This window comes from Rana temporaria, chromosome 4, assembly GCF_905171775.1.
Source record: "Rana temporaria chromosome 4, aRanTem1.1, whole genome shotgun sequence".
Lineage (NCBI taxonomy): Eukaryota > Metazoa > Chordata > Amphibia > Anura > Ranidae > Rana > Rana temporaria.
In genome coordinates, this window is record NC_053492.1 from 198,643,744 (window position 1) to 198,666,956 (window position 23,213).

The 23,213-nt window shown below is 43.5% G+C and overlaps 1 protein-coding gene and 1 pseudogene across 1 annotated transcript in view; both read right to left on the reverse strand.

Moving 5' to 3' along the window:
* Positions 1-23,213, reverse strand: part of LOC120936887 (titin-like) — a 345,246-nt gene that overhangs the window by 52,758 nt on the left and 269,275 nt on the right. The gene's annotated exons all lie outside the window — the stretch shown is intronic.
* Positions 711-810, reverse strand: LOC120938392 (annotated as a pseudogene).

Sequence of the window (23,213 nt, forward strand, 5' to 3'; positions counted from 1 at the left end):
TTTGTGGTGTGGTGTTTTTTTTTAACAGTATATTTTTATTGAGCAAGACAGATATATATCAGAAGATACCCGCGAGCAGAATATATAGTGCGACTAACACATAAGGCCATGATCAATGTAACAAATAATTCACAGTCTTTTAGCCTAGGTTCTCACTTGTGCGAACAAAGATATCGCATGTGATTCGCACCCGCACTGCGGTGCCGATTGCATGCGCTGTCTGTGCAATTCGAGTTCAGCCATACAGTTATATGGCTGAACTCGCATTACACTCTCAGGAATATAGTGCAGGGACTTTTTTTTCCCTGCACTGAAATCAGATCACATGGCTGTTCTCACCTATGCAATCTGATTCCTGTGCAAGTTCACAGTTCGCACTGCAATCTATGAATCGATCTGGGAGTATCAATAACATCGTATTGACACCCACAGTGGTTCACAGAGAGCAGTGTGAACTGCCCGCAGGAGAAATGCAATGCAGGAATTGATGCTGTAATCGCGCTGGTTTCCGCATCGCACAAGTGTGAACCCAGGCTAAGAGAACAAAGAAGGAAGTATAGTGTAAGGCAAGTCACATTGGAAAAGTACATTAGGATAGCCCTAGGGGTGGGGTACATCGTGCATGGTAGGTTCAATTGTCAAGGGCAGTTATTGGTTCTACTCGCCCCAAAAATAACACAAAGTGTTTGAGCTATAGTGCGGGGGGAAGAAAAAATAGGGAGGCAATTGCATGTCAATATTTGCACTGGGGCCATGCTAATCTTCTCTGTATCATTCCAATTTTATTACATGTCCTGATGAAGCGAGGACTGTGGTGTGTTGGTTTTACCAAATTTTGTGATGACTTCAGTCACAGCCCTAATTTGTATCCTAGCGCTAGCTATATTGAGGGGGAGGAGGAGGCTAAAGATGAAGAGAACGAGTTATTAGTGCCAGTACTGGGTTCATTCTATGATTTGCAAACGTGAGAGTAAATGCCAGTTCTGGTCCTTATACAGGGAGCTGCGAGCACATCAACATTTTTGTCTGACTACATGCACCTCTATTGCATACATTTTAACTTGGTTAAACACACATGCACTACATTTATGCACCTCATTCAGATGCAGTGAGGGGCATTGGGACACAGTGGTGTGTCATGGGAAGTGTGATAGGTATGTATCTGTCATAATTTAAGTGCAATATGAATAGAGAAAAAAGGGAAAATAAAATGATACTGATGCACTAATCTGTTTACTAGAAACTTTCTGTCCAATTAAGGGTTCTTGGAGTCTCAAAAGAAAAAATAAGGCATTTTTATTCTATCTTCCTCCAGCAATTTCTATGTGTGTTTGTGCAGTGTTTGTGCATTGTGGTGTGGAGGATGCAGCCATGTTGCAGATTTCCACATCACTTTGCACCACAGCTAACAGTTGAGTTTGTGTGTGCACAGGGCATGTAAAAAAAAAACATTGTATTCTGTGCATGCTTGTAGAGTGCGGCAGCTCTCTGCACAAGCGTGAACAAGCCCTAATAACTAGTCGAGATCTATTCCAAACCTTGGTTTTACCTCAAGCCATAACATTAGCCCAAGTCCAGCCATAATGCTAGTTTTCACCGTAGGTGACCCTGAGGCTGGGTTCACACTGATGCAGTCTGCACCCGATTATTGTACAAATAACATGCAAATTTAGTGCAGTGCAAATTGAGCTATACAGTAAGCAAGGCTCAATTCACACTAGTTCCGCACTAAAAATGTGCAGGACCCTTTTTTTTGTCCGTACTGGAATAGGATTGCATGGGTTTTCAGACCCATGGGATCCTATTCTATCCAATTCCACAGTTCGCACTGCGTTCTGCAAACTGATTTGGGGGTGTCATTAACTTTATATTGACACCTGCAGCCATTCGCAGAGCACAGTGTGAACTGCCTGCAATTCTGATGCGGTGTGGGAACCACACAGGAACCACTGTGGTTCTCGCACCACATCAGTGTAAACTGAGCCTAACTCCTACATTAACTGCAACCTAATATTATGCCTATGCTCAACCAACAACTTTAAAAATTGAAGACCAGTTACATTGTAACCTACATAATACCCAATGACCCTGCCTGACAAGGAACAGCAAAATCACTTCTAGTATAGGGAACCCAGGACAACTGCATGGTGCACTAAATGGCACATCAGAAAATAGTTATGATTTAAAATAGTACCTAGGTGTAAACAATTTAAAAGCTAGCTTATTGTTTTAGCCATGAATGAAGTGAAGAACAACTTTTACCAACTTGCGTAAACAGGCACTGAATGCAGACCCCTTTCAGAGGAGCAGTTAATATGACCAGCAACTATTTTCTGGATGTTTAAATAAAGTACCCAGAAAAATAGACATTGGCCCAGATTCAAGAAGCTATTGCGCCCGCGCAACCATAGGTTGCGCGGCGCAATAGCTGTTTTGCTCCCGCGTAGCGAATGCCCCTGATTCAGGAACATCGCTACGCGGACTGCAGCCTAGGATATGACAGGCATAAGCCTCCTTATGCCTTCATATCTCAGGCTGCATTCTTGCGTTGTCCGCTAGGGGGCGCGGCCATTGTGATCGGCGTATAGTATGCAAATTGCATACTACCACCGATTCACAAAAGTTGCGCGGGCCCTGCGCACGCAAGGTACGGAGTTTCCGTACGGCGACTTTAGCGCAAGGTTGCTCCTGCTATAGCAGGGGCAACCAATGCTAAAGTATAGCCGCCCTTCCCGCTCGTGAAATTTAAATTTCATGTCGTTTACGTAAGTGATTCGTGAATGGCGCTGGACGCCATTCACGTTCACTTAGAAGCAAATGACGTCCTTGCGACGTCATTTGCCGCAATGCACGTCGGGAAAGTTTCCCGACGGAGCATGCGCTGTTCGCTCGGCGCGAGAGCGCGCCTAATTTAAATGATTCCCGCCCCCGGCGGGATCATTTATATTAGGCGCCCTTACGCCGGGCTATTTAGCATAGCACCCGCGCAATTTACGGAGCTACTGCTCCGTGAATCGCGGGCATATCAAAATATTTGCGTGGGCGTAGAGCAAAACTCGTTGCCCTTTGCCCACGCAAATATTGCGCGGATCTACCTGAATCTGGCCCATTGTTGCGTGGCTCTTATTTTAAATTCCTTTAAATGGAATTTGTCGGGACATCATGGTTGCAACTTTTTTGTGGATGTTTAAATAAAATACCCAGACAAATAGACATTGGAGCGTGGCTCTTATTTTAAATTCCTTTAAATGGCATTTGTCAAGTCATCGACTGTAGAAATAATATTTGTACACATTTTTATAAATCTACCAGCATATCACCAGCTTAAATACACACAAATGCTGTTGTCTGTATTCATTTTAGTAGGTAGTGTCTGTGATTCTTTACTAAATGCCTGAATGCACTGAGACATTCAACAAAATACAAAACATCTACTCCTAGTGCCAGTAATTTGCACTCCTTTTTTGACGCCTGTGTAATAACTAAATACTATTGACTACAAACACAGATTTTTATATTTAGAAATAAGCTAAAATATTTAAAGTACTCTGTAAGTACCATCTAGGATGCAAAAAAACGTTTCTTATGAATTTTCATTATAAAACCACAGCACAGTGTTTGTTCAGTGAAATAAGTTACATAGCAGCTACAGTACTCACGTGTAGAACATGATATGGAGGCATTGTCTCCTTCAACAGTATTGGAACTACCAGCCAGGGATGTGACCAGGAATTTGTAGGTGTTCCCAGGTGTAAGATCATTGACAGTAAAATAGGTTTGTGTTGTAGGTGCATAATATGTCCAATTTTCCTGTATTTGTATCATGTAAGAATTTATGCTTCCTTCTGGAGCCTGCCAGCTCAGAGATACAGAAGTGTCAGTGAAGCTGAGTATTGTAAGGTCCTTCACCACTCCTGGTCCTGTAAAGAAAACAGATTTTTTTTTAGCTTTGCAGTCAAGCTAATGTTAAGGATTTATATTTTTGTATGACCTAATATTACTGGGATATTAATCCCCAAATCCCTACGGGTAACAGCGATACCGCTCTTGATACAGAATGTGATAACCAAGGTGAAAAAGAATATGGAGGACACATTCTGAATTATCCTTATGGGAGATCATACCATATCTTAAAGGGCTGGAGGAAGACGCATAGAGAATATGGAGGATGTGATTCCTGGATCAATTTACACATGCTGTTTTTTATTATCTTGCTAATACAAGGAGTCAAAACTATCTAGTTAGTTTGGAGTGGAATCCATGTGATTTATCTTTCTTGGAGGAGAAACACTTTGGAGTACCTTTATTTCACCTCTTTATTTCTTTTTTTTATATAAAAAAGAGTCACTGATTAGGGTCAAAAATTTGCGGACTTTCTTTTTATGTCTAGTTGTTATAACAGTTTATATTATAACCCTTTGGTTTTCACAGTGGTTATCACATTATGTATTAAGAGCGTTGTTACCCATATAAATGTGGGGATTAATATTGTTTTATATATTGTTTATATTTATTGTTTATTTTTATTTTTTTAATTTGTATTGTTTTTTTATTGTTTATTTGAATTTTCTTTAATTTCTCACATATTTTTGTTTGGTGTTAGATTACTGACATCCTAACCATAGGACAGGTACTTTTTGCATGATGTCTATTCTCTAACATTACTGGAGAGGTTAGATTTGAGGGATGCATAGCTAAAATTATCATATAGGGACTGAGATTTTAAAACAGTTCTTACATTTTTATTTCACCTCTACAGCATATTATTTGAATACAGTATTATTAATGGAACAGTATCATTATTAATATTCATAGCAGCAACTGTTTTTCAATTTCAATGTCATTAGATAAACTAAAAAGGGGAGACTGACCGGTAAACTGCAAATTAATAGTGTAAAGTAGTAGCAGTAGTATAAATATGCCATAAATATATTCCCTATTTTATAGGCGCTACAAATTTTGCGTAAACCAATCAATATACGCTTATTGCAATTTTTTACCAAAAATATGTAGAAAAATAGATATTGGCCTAAACTGAGGAAGACATTTTTTTTTCTTTTTTTTTTGGGGGGGGGGGGGGGGGTATTATTACAGCAAAAAGTAAAAAATATATATATTTTTTTAATTGTCGCTCTTTTTTTATTTATAGCACAAAAAATAGAAATATCGCAGAGGAGATCATATACCACCAAAAGAAAGCTCTATTTGTGGGAAAAAAGGACAACAAATTTGTTTGGGTACATCGTCGCACAACCACGCAATTGTCAGTTAACGCGACACAGTGCCGTATCGCAAAAGATGGCCTGGTCATTAAGGGGGCAAATCTTTCAGGGGCTGAAGTGGTTAAGCGTATTGTGCTTCATTCACACTTTGGAATCGCCAGTAGAACCGGTGCAATTCCGCCCCAATTCCAAATCACAGCAAAAGGATCAGCATGCGTTTGGCCATTATTTTTAATGGCACCCCAAAGGTAGTGCAGCAATCGTGGCAAAACACTAATTTAAAAAATCGCTCTAATATTTTCGTTTGCAAAAAGGTGTAGGAGCTTCTTTTGGGTGACAAATGCGTATAAAGCAATGCATTAAAGAGGAAGTAAACCCTCCCAAAGAAACCGAAAGGACAATAAACCCTGCAAGGCAAAGGCATAAACAGCCAGTATGCGATGCATACTGGCTGATTATGCATTACTTACCTTAGATCGAGGCCCCCGAATCGGTCCACGTCTCCCCTTTCGGCCGCGGACATGTTGTCCCGGAGTGGCTTTCGGGTCTCGCGGCTCCAGCGATGTGATTGGCCGGAGCCGCGATGACGTCACTCCCGTGCATGCGCGCAGTAACAGCACAGTACAACTGAAGCAGCGGCACATAGTGCCACTGCTTCAGTTGGCTTAAGTGCACATGTGCCGCATGACGTCGTCACATGCAAATACAGGGATATCTCCTAAACCGTACAGGTTTGGGAGATATTCTTGTTAGTTACAGGTAAGCCTTAATATAGGCTTACCTGCAACATAAAGTTGTAAACAAGGGTTTACAACCACTTGTGAAAAGTGAATGGGCTGCCTTGTGTGCAAAATGCAAAAATTGTTTACCAAAATCCGTGAGCAGGAACGTTCATTCCTGCTATGATGTGAATGAGGTATTACAGGCATTTTACAGTTGTTTTTGCATGTGTATCAAGCTTCAGGAGTTGGTTTATTGGATTGGGAAGGGGAGCACAGCAGTTCTATAGGAGTAAAGGAATTATTCAGTCATAAAAACATGTACAAAAACGTGTGTATCACACGAGTGCAGAAATTCCCATTGAAGTCTATGGAATCAAATATGCTTAAATGTACTTTTTTAGTAGGGAGTAGGGAGTAGAGCATAGGGCAACTGAGTGTACAAGTGTGCACAGGCACATTTAGAAAAAAATGGGATTCTACGTAGTCAGGCGTGGTAAAGGCATAGTCAGGCATAAGAACAAGCAGAAAAAAACTCAATAGGAATGTGAATGGGAGCTAAAGCATCGTATCTAAGATTTTCTCTTACATATATGAACATCAATCACACAGCTCTCTAATCTCTACAAGATTTTTAAATCAAATCTCTTCCTCTATTCATGAAGTCAATAGAGATTTTTCTTCAGAATAAAGCTTTTCTATTAGCAAAGAAAACTTATTTTTTTCTTGAAAATGCTGTATTATAGTAAAACTAAGTTTTCTTAAGTCTAAAAATATTTTTTTAAACCTGGAAAAACAATGTAAAAAAAAAATATTATGTTTGAACATACTTAGTATGACCACTGTTGTGTTGGCTTCTCCTAATACATCTTTTCCAGCAACAGCTCTAACCATAACTGTGTATTGGTTTCCAGGAGTCAGTCTTGGGCTAGAGTATGAAGGTAAAGTGACTTCTGAGGAGTTGATAGTAATATCTCCCGTAACCTCAATCCAATAGTAACTGTTATTGCCATCTGGAGGGAGCCAACTTAGATCAAAATAGTTGGTGGTCAGATTGCCAACCTTGATATCCTTAACCATTGCAGGCCCTGTGAAAATTAACATATTTATAATATACCAGAACCACATGCTGACAGGTTGCCGAAAGCAGTAGGATAAACATGTTTACAAATTATTTTCTTTTATAAGGCTAAAATATACTGTACACGGCATAAAAAAGCAGTAATATATATGTAACAATCCTATCTAAGATTTTCTCTTACATATATGAACAACATGTGTGCTAAAATTCTCTTGGCTGCACAAGCTCTTTGGATCAAATGGGCTTTAAAAAGATTATCCTTGTATAAGGAACATATTTTGGAATTACCAGTACATGGGCAAGCCAAACCATGCATATTTGTAACCTAAAGCCAGCCATATATGAATTGAAATTCGGCTAGTTCTGTAACCAAGCCTACCATTGCGACGGTTTGGAAAACCCCTGCACTTAGCTTTGATGCAGTGAAAAACCATATGAATGATATTATGATTAATGAAAAACTGACATCCCTTGCTTCTGATACGCACAATACATTTCTCAGGGTTTGGCAACCCTGGATATCCTACGATCATCCCTCCAGGTTCAACAACCTACTTCTATCAATCTAAAGACATCTGGATGCACCCACTCATCCCTCCTGTGGACTCTTCCCTTTCTTTCTCCTCCTCTTCCTCCCTCTTTTTGTTTCTCTCTCATGCTCCCCCCCATTCTCTGCAGTTTACTCATTATCTTTTCCTGAGTATTCTTCTCGGTGACTCCTGATATCGAGGAGTAGGCCTTATAACGAAATAACAATAGTTGCAGTGATACGGAATAAACCAAATAAAAGTCTGTACGATGGGGGGAAATCGTAACAAAGAACTTTACATTATTTTGTTTATCTTTTGATTTTTATTCTTTGTTCCACATTCAATATACAGCTGATACTAGAATGTATGCTCCCCTTTATGTTCCTTTTTCTCTTTTTATTATTTTCTTTACATTTGTGCCTATCAATCAACATAATTTGGGACATTGATTGCCTTTTATTGTGGCGCACCACTACTGTTTTTTCTCATTCTCATTTTCTTATTATTCTAACAAATTTTACACTGTGGATACAGCATCCCTTTGTTGGGATCCTTTTCTCCATTTTATGTCTGATGTAACCATCATATTGTTGCATTTATTTGTTGTATTTACTTTTCTCTAAATAAACCTTTGTAAAATAAATTTGGCTAGTTCAGCAGGTAAATTTCAATAGACAGCGTGGTTGTTGGTGGTGAAGGTCTCCTGCCATCAGAATACAAAATTCCCCCATCCACCTTGAATGTGTGGATGGAATCGAGTACATTTCTTTCATTCAACCTAAAACTGGCTTAAACTGGTATTAAACCTAAAAGCAAATATGTATTATATTGCAGCTTACCAATTCTTATGCTGGCCATACACTCTACGAAAAATCGTCCGAACGAACTTTCGAAAAGTGAACGTTCGGCCATGAGCGCTACGATAGTGCCATCATGTAATGACCGATAAATCGTTCAAGTGGACATAAATTAAAAAAAATTTTTTTTTTTTTTTTTACATATACCTAGTGCAGAAAGTTCGGACGGGAAACACATTAACCTTCCGATTTATCGTTCGTTCTGCAGAAAATTTCCAAACTTATCCTTTCGTTTTTTTTCGGCTCAAAAACGTCCCAACGTTTATCAATTTTGTGCCCATTAACCGTTCGAAAAACAAACAAATTGTCTGAACGACCGAATTTCGGCCAATTTTTTGTATAGTGTATAGCATTAGTTGTCATGGCTGCATTTTTTTGTGGATTTTTATTTAAAACATGTTTTTTACTTGGTGATCTGGCCAGTAAGTCTGTTGTTTTTCAAAAGAACAAGCTCTCTTTCAGATGTAACAGTTACAGGGATGAGACAAGCAATTTACCATAGACAGGAGTAATAACCATTTTCAGCTTTTATTTTCTCATGTAAAACTTTTATTCCCCCCCCCCCCCCCAAAAAAAATAACTGTTTTCTGTAACTGCTCATAAAGTGCTAGCTGGAGTTTGGCCTCAATTTGTTAGCGAGGCTAAATCTGCTAGTGCATTTGACACTCCCCTCCCCCCCAGATTGACAATGCTGCTGTCCAATGGTGCCCACGTGCTCATTCATCCAGAGTGGGGGCATTCTAATACAGGAGGTGTGTTACTGATCATATTACCAGGTGAAAACAGAGGGGGGGGGACACTAAAAAAATAAAACTAATACAGGCACCACATCTAATGATTGGTGAACTGCAATACATTACATTTTTTGGTTTGGGTTTAATACAGCAGTAAAGGGTCACTAAACTCAATTTACATTACAATCATAATCTGTACTTCTACATATTTGTAGTCCCAACTGTGACCCAGCAGCCATTATTTTATGCTTCTGTAACATCATACTTATACTGAACAGTACTTAGAAAATGTTTTACTTACGAGTATACAGATCAATGTCTCCTCCATAACCATACAAAATTGTATTGTTTATATAAGCAGAAATCTTGATCATGTAGAAGTTTCCAGCTGTCAGATTATTAAGATACACTTGAGTGGTATTTACTGTCAGATTGCTGGATGGTTCTCCATAGACAGAAATTCTATAAGATGAATTCACACCAGCATATGGATTCCAGCTCAACCAGGCAGATGTAGTGTAAATACGTGTTGCATTGATGATGTCAGAAACTGAAAAAGAACATTTATGTTAGAAAATAAATAGAATAAGTATATACTGCTTACAATATCATTATCAGGTAAACCAATCATTTACAAAACATATACCTCACATACCAATCTGGGCCTGAATTAGACCAGATGCTAGAATATTTGGGTAAGGCTAATAGGGAATGCCTCTAAAGCCTCGTACACACAACCGAGGAACTCGACGGGCGAAACACATCGTTTTGCTCGTCGAGTTCCTTGTGAAGCCGTCGAGGAACTCGACAAGCCAATTTTCTCCATACCCGTCAAGGAAATAGAGAACATGCTCTCTTTTTGGCTCGTCGAGTTTCTCGACAGCTTCCTTGACGAAAATGTACACACGACCGGTTTCCTCGGCAGAAAATATCTCCCAGCAAGTTTCTTGCTGGTTTTTGCCGAGAAACTCGGTCGTGTGTACGAGACTTAACTGTTACATAAATGAACCGTCAGAGCTGATCCGCTCCCTTCCACTAATACCTAGTCCTCATTTTTTTTTAATGCCTGCATTTTCTGTTTGCACTGTTTAATAAATAAGCCTATACATGTTGTGAATATTCAAATGATTAGTTTGCTATAGGTTTTTTATAGCACTGTTGAGTTGAAAATGTTATTCTTTAGAGGCCAAGTTAGGAAAAAAAGTGTTTTCATGTGTTCTTGAAAACACTTTTCAGATTTCCATGATTGGATTTCTTTAACCACTTGCCGACCAGCCGCCCTCATTATACTGCGGCAGGTCGGCACATTCCCGCAAATCGCCGTAGGTGTACGTCGGCTCCTTTAAGAGCCATAGCAGGCGTGCGCATTCCCACTGCATGGTAGGGGACCCGATGCATGTGACCGGCGGCCGCAATGTCCGCCAGCCACCCGCTATCATGGGAAAGAGAGCTAAATTGGGGATCTGTCAATGTAAACAGAGGCAGCTCCCTCTTCTGTCCCCTTTTTTAACTGTGTCAGGACTCCTGCTTATAACAGAGGAACCAGGCAGCAGAGAAAAATCTGTAAGATGAACTTACACAGGACCCTCTCCTTGCTCGCACCCCCCTCCTCGCTTGCACCCCCCCAACACCCATCTGATGATGCTGACCAATTAGAATGCTCCAAAACTAGGTAAATTCAGCTCAGGGGATTTATAAGCCCCAGACTCCTGGCGCAGATATACCCTTAGAATGGGAGATTTCTGCGGTCCAGGTCAGCAGGACTGGGGGAGGGGGCGAGGAGGGGGTCCTGTGTAAGTTCACCTTACAGATTTTTCTGTAAAGGTGGACTTACCCTTTAAGGATATAGAATCCCCTCCATCAATGAGGCTGCTTATCACATTTATCAAAAATAGGGATGCTTGGGAGGTGAAATGGAGCAGAGCCAATTTGGTATTGAGATTTGCTTCAAACATCATCTTCTTATATCGTTAGGTGTACTGACTTTTTTTATATAAGGGAAAAGGGCGTGTGGGACTTTAAATGAGGCGGGAATCAAAGGGATAGTTTCCTCCATCCCTGTAATCAATTAAAAAGGAAGAAGCACATAGTGGGACTTTAAGTGAAGCACACGACAGCAAAAAAGACGTCAAGTAACCAGGAAATAATGTTTATTTATGTTGTATAATTTCATATAAAAAATATTTATGGGCATATAACCGCTAAAATATTGCGGGCACATAACCTCTAAAAAAGCTTTGAACATTTTCAACACAAGTTACATAATAATCAGTCCAATGGACATACAAGGTAAATAAAACAAATCATAATTACAATCATAGTATAACCAAGATAAACTTTGTCTCACACTTTCCTGTCTCAGACCTATGGTCACATGACTGAAGTTGCTGGAGAGAGGATCAACCAATTGTCATTTCTCCTCCGCGCGGCTTGCAGTGAGGTTTGTAGCACCTGCTGCCGGAGGAAGGTTAGGCAGGTAAGCTCACCGGCATCCAAGCTCCCAGCTCCCAGGATCAGGATCAAGCTCCCAGCTCTCCTTTTACGGATCCTCCACACACAGCCTCCAGCCTATGGTCCCTGGCCTCATCTGGCTTCACCTCCCCCTAGCCCCCAAGGCTTGCCATTTGTGTCCCTCACCCCCACCCCCCCTCATCATTCCACAAACCATACTATTGCATCTACCTGGGAAAGCCTCCTAGCACAGCAAAGAGACTACCCTCCCCTACTTACCTCTTTCTTTGCCCCCTCCAGCCCGTCCAAGCAATCAATTCACTGGCCATTTTTTCACTCCACAAGTCGCTCGGTCGCAGAACATAGGACAAGCCAGATCACAAATCTGCAGCTCTAACAGGTAAGAACCCACGCTCCACCGCCATAGTTCAGTTGATCCAGGGTTTTATCCGATCGCCCCTGAGGGATCAGGAAGGATTTTTTTCCCTGTCGCTGCTGATTGGCATTGCACGGCTAGGGTTTTTTCACCTTCCTCTGGATCCACGGGGGGGGGGGTTAGTTGGGGGTCCACCCATCGCTGCTCATCGGGGCCACCACTAAATACTCACCGTCTTTGATTACTATCGCGATCGAACACTTTACCACAATCACCATCCTCGGCAATTCTGCGATTATGGTTAAGTTGCAATACTCTGCAAAAAACATTTGGGGGTCTAAGGACATCCGACCCAACATTACCAGTCGTCATCAAACAAATGCTAAGGAAAGAGCAACTGTTAAGAATGGATCGACGATCGACAGTCAAAGATTGCACGTCTACGCTTCAGCTAAAACATATATTATGCGCCTTGATCAACACAAGATCGTCAGTAAAGCACCGACAGGAAATCCACGATTTCATCCTTCAACACAACATTGACTGCCTCTTCATCACAGAAAGCTGGCTAACAGCCGACTAACACCATTCTTGGAGAATTGGTGCCAGAGAATTATCACATTCTCACAGAAAACAGAGTGGGGCAAAGAGGAGGAGGCCTGGTGGTGATCTACAAGGCTCACCTCTTGGTCACTAAACCAGACCTTCAGACCTCACTTCCATTCATGGAAACCCTCACTCTGCAATTCCAAACAAATCCCCAGGACACCATTCACATACTACTCTGCTATAGACCATCAGGACCAAAAACGCACCTCCTCACGTTATTGACAGAATTCATCTCCACCTATACCTTAAACATCAAACATTTCCTGCTACTTGGGGATGTCAAACTCTGGGCCAACTCCTCACAGGACCCCGTTGCTGACGCCTGCATTGACCATTTGGAAGGATTAGATCTGCAGCAACTGATATGTGGACCCACACATATTTCAGGCCACACGCTCGATCTTATCTTCAGACAAGATTTGAAAATTAACTTATTGGGAAATCAGCCCTTACCATGGACAGATCACCATGCAATAAAATTCAAAGTCACTACAAACGCCCCCTTAAAAAACAAAAACAAACCCGTTGATAACACACTGGAAAAGATCCAAGAAGAAGCTCCATTCAGAGCTCTTCAAAACTACATTGCACAACAAAATAAAAACAATTGATCAAATTCAAACAGCGACAGAAACACTCAACTCCATCAACAAGGCTCTACTACAGACAGCAGACATAGTAGCGCCGAAACGCAGAACGCCCATCCGGAAAAACAACTCCAGCTGGTATAACGACCAGCTGTTGTTGTTGAAGCAGGAGCGCAGAAGAGCGGAAGCAGCCTGAAGAAGAAGCAGCTCTACAGAGGAAAACCACATTATTTACAAGGTAATAACTAAGAAATATCACAAAGAGATCTTTAAGGTCAAAAAAGATAATTTTTCTAATATCATCGCAAATGCCCTGAACCGTCCCCGCAAACTCTTTAATTTATTAGCTCAGTCCATGAACCCAACCTGCCTAGAGGCTCCAAATTTTGAATCACAAGAATTTTGCAACGAATTATCGGATTACTTCATTAACAAAATTGAAAAAATCTGTGAAATTATTCAGCAAAATAGATCCCCCATCGACTCCCCTTTAAACCAAGAAGCTAATATCCACACAAATATGCCGCAATCAACTAAATTCACTCTTAACCCCATCTCCATCTACACCACTAAAAAAATCATTAGTACTCTGCGAGACAGCATAGCGCCTAATGATATTGGGCCAAATTCTCAAAAAGCTGTGCAAATTTAGTATTACCTAACTTATGTCATTTAAGTTACGGCGCCCTAAGTTGGTGTCGTAAGTGCCGTATCCTCAGCGCATTTGCGCACAAAATTGCGCCATCCTTAACCTAAGTTCCAAGGCGTAAGGCGTGGTTATGGCAAGTGGGAATGAAGTGGGCGTGCTTCATTGTAATGAGCCGTGACCCCATGCAAATGAAGGGCCGGCCGTACTGCGCATGCGCGCACGAATCTGGACCTCACTGGGCATGTGCAGAACCTTGCTCATCGCAATCAGTGAGATAGGTAAAAGGCCAAGCGTACTTAGTTTGAGGATCGCCCTGTGTCTAAATAGCCCCAGTCAAACACACTTCCATTGCAAAAGTATTTCCCTGTGTTCCCTTCCTAAAGCAAGTTGCTTCTGCTTTGAACGTTTGACAGTGTTTGTTGGTAAGATTTGTTTGTGAGAAAAGTTGTTGAGGAGTTGGAGAGTATAGTTGGTGTTTGTTTTTGATAATTTGTTATTTGTTTTGATTGTTTGCCTGTTTGTTTTTGATAAGTGTTTCTTTTTTGGTGTGTGATTGTTTTTTGTTTCCCTTTTTTGCCTGTTTGTTTTTGATAAGTGTCTTTTTTTGGTGTGTGATTGTTTTTTGTTTCCCTTTTTTGCCTGTTCGTTTTTGAATTTATAGTAGCTGTCTGCTTTTTTTTTTTTTTTTTGCTTGTTTTTCTTTTCTTTGTTGTGTGTGTATTGTTGATTGTTTTTTGGGTGAGTTTCCTGTTGCTGGGTGTTGTCTGTCATGGCCACCAAGCGCAGGAAGCTAAATTTTACAGTGGCAGAGAAGCATATTCTTGCTCAGGGCGTCATAAAATATGGGCGTTTTCTCCATGGCCCTGAGAGCCACAACACCACCCCGGCCAGGAGGAAGGAGATCCTTAAAAAGATAACCGATCGGATCAATGCGGCGGGGGGGGGGAGACCAGGACCATCGCTGGAGTTAAAAAAAAAATCAATGATTTGAAGAGCGTGTCCCGGAACAAGTTGGCAACGCTGCATGCCCATACCAGGGGCACTGGAGGAGGGGGACAATGCCCAGTCAGGATGAGTGAGGGGGAATGGGCAGTGGCCCAGTGTTTCCACCCACAGCAGGTGGTGGGCCTGCCTGGCTTTGACTCTGATCCTCTTATGAGGACAGGTAATTTTTTTAAATTTTCTATCTGGTGATTAGCATGTGTGGGTGGGGGAAGGGAAGATGTGCCAAGTGTGTGGATCCACCAACCTGTGATTGTTTTGTGTCCTCCCCAGATGGCCAGGAGGTTGCAGCCCCATCAGCCCAGAAGGTTGCTGGGTCATCAGCCCAGGAGGTAGCAGCCCCATCAGCCCAGGAGGTTGCTGGGTCATCAGCCCAGGAGGTGGCAGCCCCATCAGCCCAGGAGGTTGCTGGGTCATCAGCCCAGGAGGTGGCAGCCCCATCAGGGCAGGAGGTGGCAGCCCCATCAGGGCAGGAGGTTGCTGGCCCATCAGTGCAGGCTGCTGCACCACCCCCAAGACAGGCTGATGCAGAGTCCGAAGAAGGGCAGGATTCGCCATGGGAGGGGAGTGCCCACAACTCCCCTAATTCGGATGTTGAGTGGGAGGAGGATGAGGGGGGGGAAGATGAGAATATTGATATTGGCCAGCAAATCCTGATGGGCCAAGATATGACCTTTGAGTCATCCCCTGAGGGAACCCCAGAGGCGCCCAGCAGTCAGGCCACCATCATGGGTGGCCCCTCCCAACCCTCCTCCAACATGCAGCAGCACCCATGGGTCACTCCAACCCCTCCTCCAAGGCCACAAGCCTCAGGGGCAGGTAGGAGGCCGACCCCGGAAACCAGGGGGGGTTTGTGCGTCTGCCGGTCAGTCTGTTGAGGGACAATGCCCGGCAGACCCGCAGTCTGGCTGAAATTAAAAAATCTATGAGCAAGGTGGAGCACAGCCTGGGTTTAATGAGGGAGTCACTGGGTGACGTGGCCACCAACTCAGTGGGGGTCATCACGTGTTTGTGGGACCTGAAAAACGCCACAACAGGCGTGGCCCAGGAGGTGACTGCCCTCACCCAGGCTGTGCAGGCCAATACCCGGGCTGTGCAGGCCAATACCCGGGCTGGCCAGGCTAATACGGATGACATGACTGCCTGTCTGACAAGGATAGCCGTGGCCTTGGAGGGCAGGCCAGCAGGAGGACAGACACCAGGGGAGGCTCCTTCTTCCCCTGCACAGACCGCCCCCCCGTGAAGATACTCCCTCCCCTGCACAGACCCCCCCATGAAAATACTCCCTCCCCTGCACAGACCCCCCCCCGTGAAGATCCCCCAGTCGGCCGTGGCCGTGCCCGTGCCCGTGGTCAGCCCAGAAGGAGCACTCGGCAACATCATTAAGTTGCAGTGGTACTTTTGATTTTTTTTTTTATACTGTACTTATGATTTGGTTTATGTGTGTGAATGATGTGTGAATGTGGGGGGGTGGCATTCCTGATAACATAAGGGTGTCACCCTCAGTTTTGGTGGAGTAGGGATCCCCAGGACCAGGGAGAAGTCATCCCAGGTTCCTGAATGGTGTATGAATGCACAGTGACATAATTGGAGCCGTGGCGGGGCGTTACTGCTCCCAAGTACCAAAGGGGGGGGGGGTACTTGGATCTAATCCAATTCGATGTGCATGTGATGTGTCTGTGCTAGGGACCACAGTGGCGTGCATTCATGCATTCTCATTGTGAGCTAATTAATGTGCGTTTTGTATCAAAAAAGACATTCTCATTGTCATATAAGTAATGTGCATTTTATGTGCAAAGTAAATGTTTAAAGGTCACATAATCTCTGTGATTTTTTCTTGGCAAAGCAAAAATATAAAGATAATTAAGGTCCATTTACTGGGCAAAGATGCCTTCAGCCAGTTGTCTCCTTATTGCCTGGCCCTCAGCAGACCGGGTAGAGGTGGTTGGGGGGGGGATTGCCTGGGTGGGGGGTTAGGTCAGGACATATCTCAACATGCAGGCCCCTTCTCAGAGCAAAATTATGGAGGATGCAACATGCCCCAATAATTTGACAGACAAAGTCTGGGGAATACAAGAGTGTACCCCCAGTCTTGTCAAGGCATCTGAAGCGGGACTTGAGAAGGCCAAATGTCCGCTCTACTATTGACCGGGTCTGGATGTGCACCTCGTTGAATTTGCGTTCTAAAGGGGGTCATCAGGTGGGGTCCCAACGCATATCCAGAGTCACCTGTAAGGGAAAAGACAGGAGGATATTAGTCATGCATGTGCCCCTTGTGATGTCTGCATCATGGGGGGGGCATACCTGACACCAATGTCACTCACCAATCAGCCAGCTGTCTCCATACACATTCTGCTCCAAGTCTTGGTAGATCTTGGTCTGCCGTAGAATGAAGCTGTCGTGGCACGACCCTGGAAACTTGGCACAAACGTGCCAGATGAGGCCATGGGCATCTACAATCATCTGGACGTTGATGGAATGCCACCCTTTTCTGTTTCTGAACAGGTGTTCAGTTTCATGGGGGGGCTGTAGTGCCACATGGGTGCAGTCTATCGCCCCGATGGTCCTTGGGAAGCCAGCAATGCTGTAAAAGTCAGTCATGGCTTGCAGACGCTGCTCCTCCTGGGTGGGCTTCACAAATTGATTGATCATGCGCCGCAGTATGGCAGGGACCACCTGATGGACACATCGGCTCATTGTCGACTGCACCATCCCAGCCAGACCTCCAGATGCACGCTGGAATGAGCCACTGGATAAAAAATGGAGGGTTGCCATCACTTTATGTAGAGGTGTCAGGGCATGGGAGCGTCTGGTTGGGGTGATAAGATCCTCCTGAAGTAGTTGGGTGATCTCCAGGATGGCTTCCCTATCAAACCTGTAGTTGCCATACACCTCATAATCTGGCATTTGAAAAAGATCACGCCGTGGCCGATAAACTCTCGCCTGTGCCCTCATCCTCCTCCTCTGTGCCCTCCTCCTCCTTTGTGCCTGTAAGGTGGCAAGTGCCGTCAGAATCATTGATGACAGATCCTTCACAACTATAGCTCTAGTCACTACCTTCAGCAAACCCTTCCACGGCATGTGTAAAATTAGGGCTGCTTTTATAATGTGGAAATTTAGTCAGGGAAACTAACAGGTGCGCACAGGGCGGAAAATACGCCGCACACACTTAATTTTGAGAATCGCCCTAACTCCCTCATTTGCATCTTTGCCTATCAAAAACAGCGGCGAGACTAGCGTAATTTGCGCCCGGGGATGCGCAGGTGTAACTATTTTAGGTAGGACTGAAAATACGGAAATCTGGGCTTAACTCGTTTTGAAGATCGGGCGCAAAGATACGCGCCGTGTAAATTTAGAAAACTTTAGTTAAGTCCGCGTATCTCTTTTGAGAATTTGGCCCATTATTCCCACCAAACTGCAGAAATAATGTGCCAATATTGTGGCACCGGCGATCACGTACCACATAAACCAGTCATTCAAGGAAGGCATGGTGCCAACCTTGCTGAAACAAGGCATAATTAAACCAATTCTAAAAAAAAACACCCTTGACCCCAAAGACCCAAACCATCCTTGACCCATAACAGGCCTAAATGTCTTCTCCAAGGTTATGGAGAAAGAAGTTGTACAACAGCTACAGCAGCATTTAGACACCCACAAATTACTCGATCCATTCCAATCAGATTTCCATCCTGGTCACTGAACTGAAACAGCACTTCTCAAAATATGGGATGACGCTCTCGAAGCAGCAGACGAAGGAGAATCTTTTCTTCTGATACTTTTGGACCTAAGCGCAGCATTTGATACTGTAGACCACAAATTATTGCTGACTCGCCTAGCTGAAGTAGCTAGAGTCGCTGTCTCGGATTTACCCTGGTTCTCCTCCTTCTTGGAAAACCGATCTCAAATAGTGAAACTGGGTCCTTTCACTTCTGAAAAACACACAGTGTCATGCGGAGTCCCTCAGGGATCCCCCTTGTCGCCCATACTATTCAATATCTATATCCGCCCTCTTTTTGAAATCATCAGTAACCAGAAGTTACCACTCCTACGCGGATGCTACGCAACTATATTTTCGCATCTGCAACAATAAGGATCATTATCTCGGACTAGAGAAATGCCTTACTTTGATAGAAAATTGGATGACGGAGAGTTACCTTAAACTCAACGGTTTAAAAACAGAACTTCTCCTGTTACACGCAAACAGAAAGAGATCTCCCGCACCAATATGGACACCACCGCCCATTCTGGGACAAACCATCACCCCTAGCACCAAAGTCAAAAGTTTCAGAGTTATTTTTGACACCCACATGACAATGGATGCACAAATAGGGTCAGTAGTCAGCGGATCCCACCATCTGCTGCGCCTACTACGTAGACTCATTCCCTTTATCCCGAAAGAAGACATAGCAGTCGTGGTGGGTACAATTATCAACTCCAGACTCGACTATGCAAATGCCCTCTACATCGGACTCCCAAAATACCAAATCACTCGTCTGCAAGTCGTTCAAAATACGGCCGCTCGACTCGTGACTGGGAAAAAAACATGGCAATCAATCTCACCTTCACTGAGATCCCTTCATTGGTTGCCAGTAAAAGACAGGATCACTTTTAAGGCACTCTGTCTGACACATAAGTGTGTTCAAGGAAATGCCCCCCAATATCAATGCGAAAAATTTAAATGTCACAACCCCAATCGCGTTCTGCGATCCACCAACCAAAATCTACTCCAGATAGCCAAAGCCAGATACAAGTCCAAAGGAGAACGAAGATTTGGAATCCAAGGACCTAGACTATGGAACGCTCTACCAACCAGCATCCGGTTGGAGGTGAATCACCTGGCCTTCAGAAAAAAAATCAAAACCCATCTTTTCTGAGGGCAAAAGTACAGTAGGGAAAGGATACTAAGTGCCCAGAGGCGATTCAGTTTGCATGTGTTGCGCTATATAAGTTTCTCACTCACTCACTCAAGATGACATTGGCCTAGGTGGCCTAGGTAGTCTATCCAAATTAATCTCAAGATGCAGAAAAGGGGGAGAGAACAATGGAAATAGGATATTGAAAAATGCATGGAGACATGATTTAGCCCATTTGAAGGTTAGTATTGTTGATCCATGGTGAGATAAGAGTTGACGGCTGAAAAAAGTAGATATCTCGATGCGTTTCGCGTTTCATAACCGCTCATCAGGAGCAATAAACCATGGAAATTGTCTCTGCAGCACAGCGTCAGCAGGAGTCACCAGTAAACCACAAAGTATCCTCACTGGGAGCTATGGTAACATACAGGGGCAATGAAGGCAAATACAGGCAGATCCCGGACCGTGAGTGTGGGTAAGTGACCCTGATGGGAAGTGAGGATGGTAACCCCCATGAGGGGGACCTGGTAGTGAGAGTGGAGGAGGGATAGTCCAGAGGCGTGTAAGTGATCCATGTTGTTAAGAAAATGATGTGTGCCTAAAGTCCCACTATGTGCTTCTTCCTTTTTAGGTGTACTGACTGTTTCCATCTTTTTTCCCCAATATAGGCATTCATTCTATTGTATTTCCTATTCGAATTGCCCAGGTTTGCCTGTATTATACCCAGAGACAGGGAAAGGAACTTGACCCAGGTGATTTTATCTAAACTGAGCAATGCGCATCATGTATATGGGTACCATCTAACACAGGGGTCTCAAACTCAAATTACCTGAGGGCCACAAGACAAGTTTTCATATGCCATGGGGGGCCGCATGCAAACTTTCAAACTTCAAAAACAACAGTACTGGTGTCAGCCAACACATTATTAACCCCCAGCACTGGTGTCAGCGAGCGCATTATTACCACCTGCACTGGTGTAAGTCAGGGTTTGACAAATTTGCTTGTAATCTAGGAGCCAGCTAAAAAAGTTAGGAGCCAGAAAACGCACCCCGTCCCGACGAGCTTGCGCGCAGAAGCGAACACATACGCGAGCAGCGCTCGCATATGTAAACGGTGTTCAAACCACACATGTGAGGTATCGCCGCGATTGGTAGAGCAAGAGCAATAATTCTAGCACTAGACCTCCTCTGTAACTTAAAACATGCAACCTGTAGATTTTTTTAAACGTCGCCTATGAAGATTTTAAAGGGTAAAAAAGTTTGTCGGCATTCCACAAGCGGGCGCAATTTTGAAGCGTGACATGTTGGGTATGAATTTACTCGGCGTAACATTATCTTTCATAATATTTAAAAAAAATGGGGATAACTTTACTGTTGTCTTATTTTTTAATTAAAAAAAGTGTAATTTTTTCCAAAAAAAGTACGCTTGTAAGACCGCTGCGCAAATACGGCGTAACAGAAAGTATTGCAACGATCGCCATTTTATTCTCTAAGGTGTTAGGATAAAAAATATATATAATGTTTGGGGGTTCTAATTAGAGGGAAGAAGATGGCAGTGAAAATAGTGTAAAATGACATTAGAATTGCTGTTTAACTTGTAATGCTTAACTTGTAATACCAACGTCCACCACCAGATGGCGTCAGCTCACATATGGTGGTAATAACTTGTAATACCAACGGCTCACCACCAAATAGCGCCAGCTCACAAAAAAAAAAAAAATTTTTTTTTTTTTTTGCTCCCCCCACTTCTGCCCTGCCTGGGGGCCATTTATAACTGGTCGCAAATGGCCCGCGGGCCGGTACTTTGAGACCACTGATCTAACATTAAAAGCCAGCCCAATCCATTTACCACTCTTAGAAAGATTAGCAGTTAGTTGGTTTGGATCTTTTTGGGTTGATTATTATTGCTACCCCCCTCACAAAGTTTGCTGTTCCATAGGATAACCTAAACCCACTTGCTAAATGTGTATGCATAAAAAGAGAACTTTTGGTAGCTATATCATGCCCAACAGTCTGACTACCAGGTAATCTAAGCCATCTTTATCAATTGCCAGATATAGTCATAGGTCATACTTAAACAAATTATTGGTCAGACACATACTGTTCTATTCACTCCTGGAGCTGACCTGTTTATATGTTAGAGCCCTTGCACACTGGGGCGGGGGCGGCGTCGGCGGTAAAGCGCCACTATTTTCAGTGCCGCTTTACCGCCATTTTTTCTGAGGTATTCGGCCGCTAACGGGGCACTTTTAACCCCTGCTAGCAGCCGAAAAAGGGCTAAAAACCACCTGCAAAGCGCCGCTGCAGTGACGCTTTGCCGGTGGTTCAGCCACGCTGCGCATTCATTTCAAAGGACAGGAGCGGTATGTACACCGCCCCTTCACCGCTCCAAAGATGCTGCTTGCAGGAAATTTTTAACGTCCTGCCAGTGCATCACCTCAGTGTGAAAGCCCAAGTTTCACACTGGGATTGCAGGGGAACCGTTTTTCAGGCGCTTTACAGGCACTATTTTCAGCCCAAAAGCGCCTGAAAAATGCCTCAGTGTGAAAGGGGTCTAACCGCCTCCCTTGCCTTGCATAGTAAACAGAAAATAAAAAGAGAGAGGTTATGCTCCAAAGGATGTAACTGTACCGAGTAAAGAATATGTCCGTTTTTTTCATGCTAAGATTTGTTTTATGTTTTTCCTTTTTCAAAGGATTTATAAGTTCTTGTAAAAGTTTTACAGTATACAGCTCAATGTCACAATATACTGTAGTAGTGTTTAACAGAGACAAGGAGCAAATATACAGATCTATTGTAGGCAGGACTTTTTTACCTCAGAAAATAGGTGCAGGAACTCAAACTGGACCCCCAAAACCCCCCTCACACCGACCCACACACACCCTCCAAACCGCATCAAATAGTGTGTGTGTGGTCAAATTGCAGTAACAGTGCAAAGGTTTAAAGGGGCATTAAATACCAAGGGTGCATTATGTACAGAGTGTAGAGTTTGGGGGTGCAATACACACAGTCCAAAGTTTAGGGGTGCACTACACACAGAGTGCAGAGGTCAGCCTTTTTTTCACAGCTGCTTACCTCTACATCCCCTATCCACATCTCACTTTCACCCTGCTCTGACCTCTGCATACAACCCCCCTTCCAATGCCCTCATCTACTCCCTCCATCCCTAAAAGCTCCACCATCTTGGACATGTCTTACTTGTGTTGCTGAATTAAAATTAAGCACCCAGCTGGCTCTCGTACCTCCCCACACACTGTAGGTGGTCCTGCTCTCTCACTTGCAGGGAAATTAATCTGCACTGCACTCCAGGCACCTGCATCTCCATTGTCCCCATTCTGCACTCAGTGGGAGCTTCTCAGGAGATTAGATCTGTGGGAGCTGTTGAGAAACAAGCTGTCACTTGCAAACACAGAAGCCGCACTTCAGTGTTTACAAGTGATCGTGGTGAACAGGGAGCAGACAGCCTGAGTCAGAGATGGTGGAACTGGAAAAAAGTGGGGTGCTAGTATAAAAGAACCCAGAACAACTCTCCCAAAATCAACAA